Genomic DNA, 6,597 nt, shown 5'->3' with positions numbered 1-6,597 from the left:
TAATGGAAATTAAAAATGATCTCCTATTTGAGAGAGGCTTGGGGTGGGGGGAGTGATGAGGGAGTGAGCAGGAAGGAGGTTAAAAAAAAATGATGGGGGCAGCTAGGTGGTGCAGTGGATAGAGCACTGGCCCTGGAATCAGTGGACCTGAGTTCAAATCCAGCCTCAGACACATAACACTCACTAGCTATGTGACTCTGGGCAAGTCGCTTAACCCCAATTGCCTCACCAAAAAACAAAAAAAAGGCTTCTTAGCTAATTGGCTAAGCTAGCAAGTTGGCCGGCTAGCTAAAGCCTTTGTTTCTTTGAGATAGTCTATATCTGCAAGGGCCTTGTTTGTTGTCTGTCCTTCTTGAAGAGGACTATGACATCAGGAGGATGATGCCATGACCCGCCAGGGAACTGGATTTAAGTGAGGGAGGGCAATGCAAAGTCATCAGCCTCGCTTTCTCCTCCGGAGCCTTTGGGGCCTCATGTTCTCGTGGAAGAAGACAACATACACAAGAGATCTGAAAGTAGGAGTGGGTGGGGGGAAGGGCACATGCTGAGGTTAAGTCTGGAGAGTTTATTGTTGAGTACAGAGTGAGGTAAGGTGTGGCTGGGGGTTCTCCTGAAATAGTGTTCTGAGCAAAGGAGTGTGGTGTTTAAAAAGATCTGAGAGACATAATTTCTGGTTATTTAATCATTTTATTAATAATGCCAGCATTTAAATGATAAATGTTGGAGAGGATATGGGAAAATTGGAACGCTAATACATTGTTGGTGGAGTTGTAAAATGATCCAACCATTTTGGAGAACAATTTGGAACTATGCCCACAGGGCTACAAAAATGTGCATACCCTTTGATCCAGCAATAGCACTTCTAGGGCTATATCCCAAAGAGATCAAACAAATGGAAAAAGGACCCATATGTACAAAAATATACATAGCAGCTCTTTTTGTGGTGGCAAAGAATTGGAAATTGAGAGGATGCCCATCCATTGGGGAATGGCTGAGCAAGTTGTGGTATATGAATGTAATGGAATACTATTGTGCTGTAAGAAATGATGAACAGGCTGACCTCAGAAAAACCTGGAAAGACTTATATGGTCTGATGCTGAGTGAAGTGAGCAGAACCAAGAGGACTTTGTACACAATTAACAGCCATGTTATGCAATGACTAAGATTGTTAAACTGAACCCTTCTCAGCATTACAAGGATAGAAGACATTTCCAGAGGCCTCGGGATGGATAATGCTGTTCACATTCAAAGAAAGAACTATGGAAGTCGAATCGCTATCACTTATTTTTACCTTCTGTTGAGTTTTGTTTTACCTTTCTGATGGTTCCTCGTATTGGTTTTAATTTTTACTTACAACTTCACTAATGTGAAAATATGTTTAATGGGTATGTAATGTAAAGCCTATATCAGATTGTGTGCCGTCTTGGGGGAGGGTGGGGGGGGGAGGAAAAGGGAGAAAAATTTTCAACTCAAAAGCATATGGAAAAAATAAAAAAAATTTAAATAAAAAAAAGAAAAAAATAATGCCAGCATTTTAATAAAAGGGTGGTCATTTGGCTGTCTCTCTTAGACCACAGACAATCATGAGTGGGCTCAGGGCTCATATGTTATTTGGGAAGAGGAGTGTTCAAGAGGCTGGCTATCAGCTCTGACTGGTTAACGATGACAGCTGCCCTTTCTTGCCGATTCTCCAGGTCTCACCAGCTAAAGGTCCGCCCTACCTCATCTTTCTGCTGAATCTGCTGTTCCAAGATTTGTTCTAGAGCACCATTTTATGGTTGTTGGAGGTGAATATGGGAGAGCTACAACGATTTACGACTTGCTTCGCCATCTTGGCTCCCAGAAGTTTGAGGGGTGGACTTCACAAAGAGAAGTGTGCTTACTCTAAAGAGGGGCTGAAAATGACATCATGTCACCCTTGGACAGAGAGACTATTTCTATATGCAGACCACCCCCAGTCTTAGGCAGTTTAGACAAAAGGCTCTGTTTCTGCCCAAGCTTGATTGAATGGAATTCATCTTAGACTACAGATTCCTTGAAAGGTTAAGTGGGGTTGGATAAAGAAGGTTAGCTCAACCTTCAGAGTCTAAGGTCTTGAAATGAGGATACAGAAAAGGGAGAAATCTAAATCTCCCCAAATCATTGGTTATTAATAATCATTTCTCTTAGGAGTCACCAATTTAGGAGAGTGGGACCTCAGAATAGAAATTCTCCAGGTGGGTTAACTTCAACCCTAAAGCCTGAGACTCTTATGGAGAGAAAAACCATACATACATACATACATACATACATACATAGCTAAAACTCACAGATTTTCCTTATGGGGAATACATAGCTTTACTAGGGTTTTACCCCAGTGTGATGTTTGGATATGTAAAAGACCTGCCTTCAAATACTGAATGAGCTTAAGTTACTGGAATTCGAACTTAAAAAAGAAATGGCAAAATCTACTAGGCTCCTCTTATTGGAGGGAGGTAATGTCTCAACTGAGGACTACACCTGAAGTTGGTCACCCCCCCCCCAGCACCAAAAACGCTGCAACCATATTCTCTTTAGAGCGTTGCCCAGCAGAAAGTACAAAAACCAGTAACATTGCCTTATGATGACCGCAAGACCAGTGGAGTACTGCCTGGCAGACTATAGACATGTTCAGAGTGTGTGTGTGTGTGTGTGTGTGTGTGTGTGTGTGTGTGTAAGGAGAAGCATGGTGGTATCACCTGAAGATCTCAATATACTCCACACTGTCAGAGGTCAGTTTCTCCTCCAATGTGTACTCTGGTTACATGTGCTCCCTAAGTGTGGGCTCTTCTATAGATATGTCCTGGTCATATATTTCTTTACGTAATATTCCCTTTTTTCCTGAGCGCTCACAAACCAGCCTTTTAATAATTTTTAAAAATTTTACAAGAAACTAATGTCAAGCTCACCAGCCTCTATACTTTGAAACATTTGCTTTCTTCCCTTTGTTGCAAATTTATAGATTATAAGAATTCACTTATTTTTTGGATAAAAGTGCTAGTTTGGAGTCAGGAAGACCCAAGTTCAAATCCCACCTCAGTCATGGGCTAGCTAGGTGACCCTGGGCAAGTCACTTAAACTGTTTCAGTCTCAGTTTCACCATCTGTAACATGAGGAAAATAACAGTATCTACCTCACAAAGTTGTTTTGAGGATCAAATGAGAGAATTTTGTAAAGCACTTTTCAAACCTTAAGGTGTTATATAAATGCTAGCTATTATTATTCTTTGTTCTGTGGGAGTGAGCCAGAGCCATGACTACATAGAGCAACAGGGCTGTGGCCTAAGGTGCCGTACTTTAGAGGGTGAAAATAGCACTTGTATTCCTACTTAACCAAAGAGGAAAAAAAAACTGAGCTAAGTACATAATTAGCAAGAATAATTAAAATAAATTCCTAGTGAATCATGCACGCTCTCCTTCCTTCTTTATCCCAGGTAAGCTTTTCTAAGGTCGAACCCAGCCCTGCTCTCTCTCTCTCTCTCTCTCAAAATAAATAATTAATTAATTTTTAGTTTTCAACATTCACTTCCATAAGATTACGAGTTTTAAATTTTCTCCTCCTCCCTTCCCTCCCCCCATGGCAGCATGCAATCTGATGTAGGCTCTACTTATACATTCATATTAAGCTTATTTTCCCATTAGTCATGATGTAAAGAACAATTAGAACTAATGGGAGGAGCCATGAGAATAAAGCAAGAAAACAAAACAACAAATGAAAAGGAGAGCAAATAGTATGCTTCCATCTGCATTCAGACTCCATAGTTCTTTATCTGGATGTGAATATCATTTTCCATCGTGAGTCTTTTGGAGTTGTCTTAGATCCTTGCATTGCTAGGAATAGCTAAGTCTATCAAAGTCAGTCGTTAAATAATGTGGCTGTTACTGTGTACAATATTCTGCTTTTGCTCAGTTCACTCAGCATCAGTTCATATCAGTCTTTCCAGGTTTTTCTCAAGTCTGCCTGCCCATCATTTCTTACAGCACAATAGTATTCCATTACATTCATATACTACAACTTGTTCAGCCTTTTCCCATTCATGGGGATCCCCTCAATTTTCAATTCTTCCTGTTCCCGCTCGTGGCTGTCTGTCCAGCAGTGGCCTCAAGACGTCTAAGAGGCTTTGGAGTCTGAAGTTTCTCTACTACGTCTCCCTACCCTCCGCTAAAACACACTTAAAAAGTGGATTTGAGGGTTCCTTTCACACTAGTGCCCAGGACATGTTTCATAATACTTACTCTTGTGTCAGAATTGCTAGTTATAGCTTGAAATCCTGTTTTTATTGACTCCCTTCTTGATTCTAATCAACTTATGTACTCAACAGCTTTATTCATAGTCAATGGATGAGAAATCTTTTTCTGCAGATAGGTACATTCTACAGTCCATTGCTGGATTCTACAGCTGTTAAAAGTAATGAGGTTTTCTGCCACTGTTCTTTTATCCAGTGGCACCTAGTGTAAAGGTATAATTAATATTGTTTTTCTCAAAATTCCTATTATTTTTTGAGAAAATCACTATTTTCTTGTAACATTAATAACCAATTTTATATATGGGACCCAAAGATTCTCTTTTTTTATTATTAATAACCAATTATTAGTAGGCTAGTTATTAGTAAGGTTTTTTTCTCTTTTTACTTCTTCATTCCAAGCCCAGTCCTTGTGAAGGATAGGGCTGACAATGACACATTCTCCCCAACCTTGGGCAGGACCCCACCCAACTGGGAGAGCTTGTTTCTGATGAAAGGATAAAGAGAATCTAATCTAGGTGAATTCTGGCCTGTGGTTCAACAATTTAAGTGGTCTGGGTAGAAATGGATTCCTTTGTCCAGATAGCTGCAGGCAGCTGAGTTTCATCAAGTCAAGTCCTCAGCAGAAGCTGAAGACTTTTTGCCCACCTCCTCATTAATATGTCCACCCTTCATTAATTATTAACCAGTCAGAGTTGATTTTCACCCTCAGGGACACACTCTTTTCCTTTTCTCCCTTTTCTGGTTACCCAAAGAGACCACTGACTATCAATTTATAGATTATTTGCTAGCCTAATAAATTGATTATTAATTACCCAGAAACTCTGTCTCTCAGGCTTTTCATTCACCTCAGTGTTTTTTTTTTTTCAGAGTAAGAACTTAAATCCAATTATTCTTTGGTTACTCCATTATCAGCATCCCCTAGCTATGCCTGGAATGTTCTCCCTACCCTCAGTTAGCCCCTGTTGATATGCTACCCATCTCTGAAAGCCCATCTCAAATGCCCTACAATTGGGACTGATCTTTCCTTTCCTTCCATGGGCCTTGAAGAATAGTTGGTTTATACACTTGTTTATACATCTGTTATGCATTTATCACATTCTGGCATGTGCTATTGTAATTGTGCATACTGGAATCCAGGTTCCTTGAGGAGAGGGATTGTCTTATTTATCTTTGTATCTTCCCTAGCACCTTAGCATACTGCCATGCATGTAATAGGGCAGGGAGCAGACCTGTGATTTCATTGTATAGGAAAATCCCAGGTGAGGAATTTTGTGCCTCTAGTGTCTTCTGTTCTTATAGAATAACACTGAGGATTTTAGTAACTTGTCTGTGATCCTACAGCCAGTGTATTCAGAAGCAGGACTTGAACCCAGGTCATTCTGGCTCTCTATCTACAGCGCCATACCGCCTCTCGTGCACATAGTAGACCCTTGATAAATGTTTAATAAATTGACTTGAATCCAAAAATATCTTTTTGAAGATAAGAGGTTGAGAAAATTTGTGCTATTCATGACTTTGTTGAAATGTCAAATTACCTATGATTTTATCAGTGTGGGAACATGTTCCACCTACCATCACAACCCATCTTAGAGTTGCCTAAGGCTCAGAGAAACTTAAGAGTCTTTCTTGTGTTCACACAGCTAGTAAGTGTCAGAAGTAACATTTGAACCCAGGTCTTCTGAATCTAGTGCTCTGTTTTTTATATTATTTATTATATTATATATTATATAATATTTTTATTTTATGTAATTTATATATTATAACATAATATATTTTTATGTTATGTTGCCTCCGTATGGAAATGATCCCAGTTTAGACATGTATATGTGTGTGTGTGTGTGTGTGTGTGTATATATATATATATATATATGTATGTGTATATGTACGTGTGTGTGTGTGTATACACACACACACACACACACACGCACACACACACACACGGAAGCGGCTAGATGGCTTGATGGATAGAGCATTGGGCCTGGAATCAGGAAGATCTGAATTCAAATACAACCTGAGATACTTACTAGCTGGGTAACCCTGGGCAAATCACTTAACTCCCTAACTCACTGAAGCAGGAAGTGGCAAACTGCTCCAGTATCTTTGCCAAGAAAACACCCAAGAAACAATAAGGAGAGGTGTAGAATCCTGCAACAATCTAATGGAAGAGCTTGAAGGAACCTTAGAACATAGGCTCTAGATGATCTCCTTAGAGACAGTTTATCCAGCCCCCTCATTTTACAGGCAAGGAAACTGAGGCCTAGAGAAGTAATGACTTGCCCAAGGTCACACAGCTACTTAATGGCAGAGCCTGGACAAGAACCTAGGTATTTTCA

Source organism: Phascolarctos cinereus, unplaced genomic scaffold (assembly GCF_003287225.1).
Source record: "Phascolarctos cinereus isolate Bilbo 61053 unplaced genomic scaffold, phaCin_HiC Scaffold_3;HRSCAF=262, whole genome shotgun sequence".
NCBI classification, from domain to species: domain Eukaryota; kingdom Metazoa; phylum Chordata; class Mammalia; order Diprotodontia; family Phascolarctidae; genus Phascolarctos; species Phascolarctos cinereus.
The sequence above is the reverse complement of the archived record's forward strand: the minus strand, read 5'-3'. Positions refer to the sequence as shown.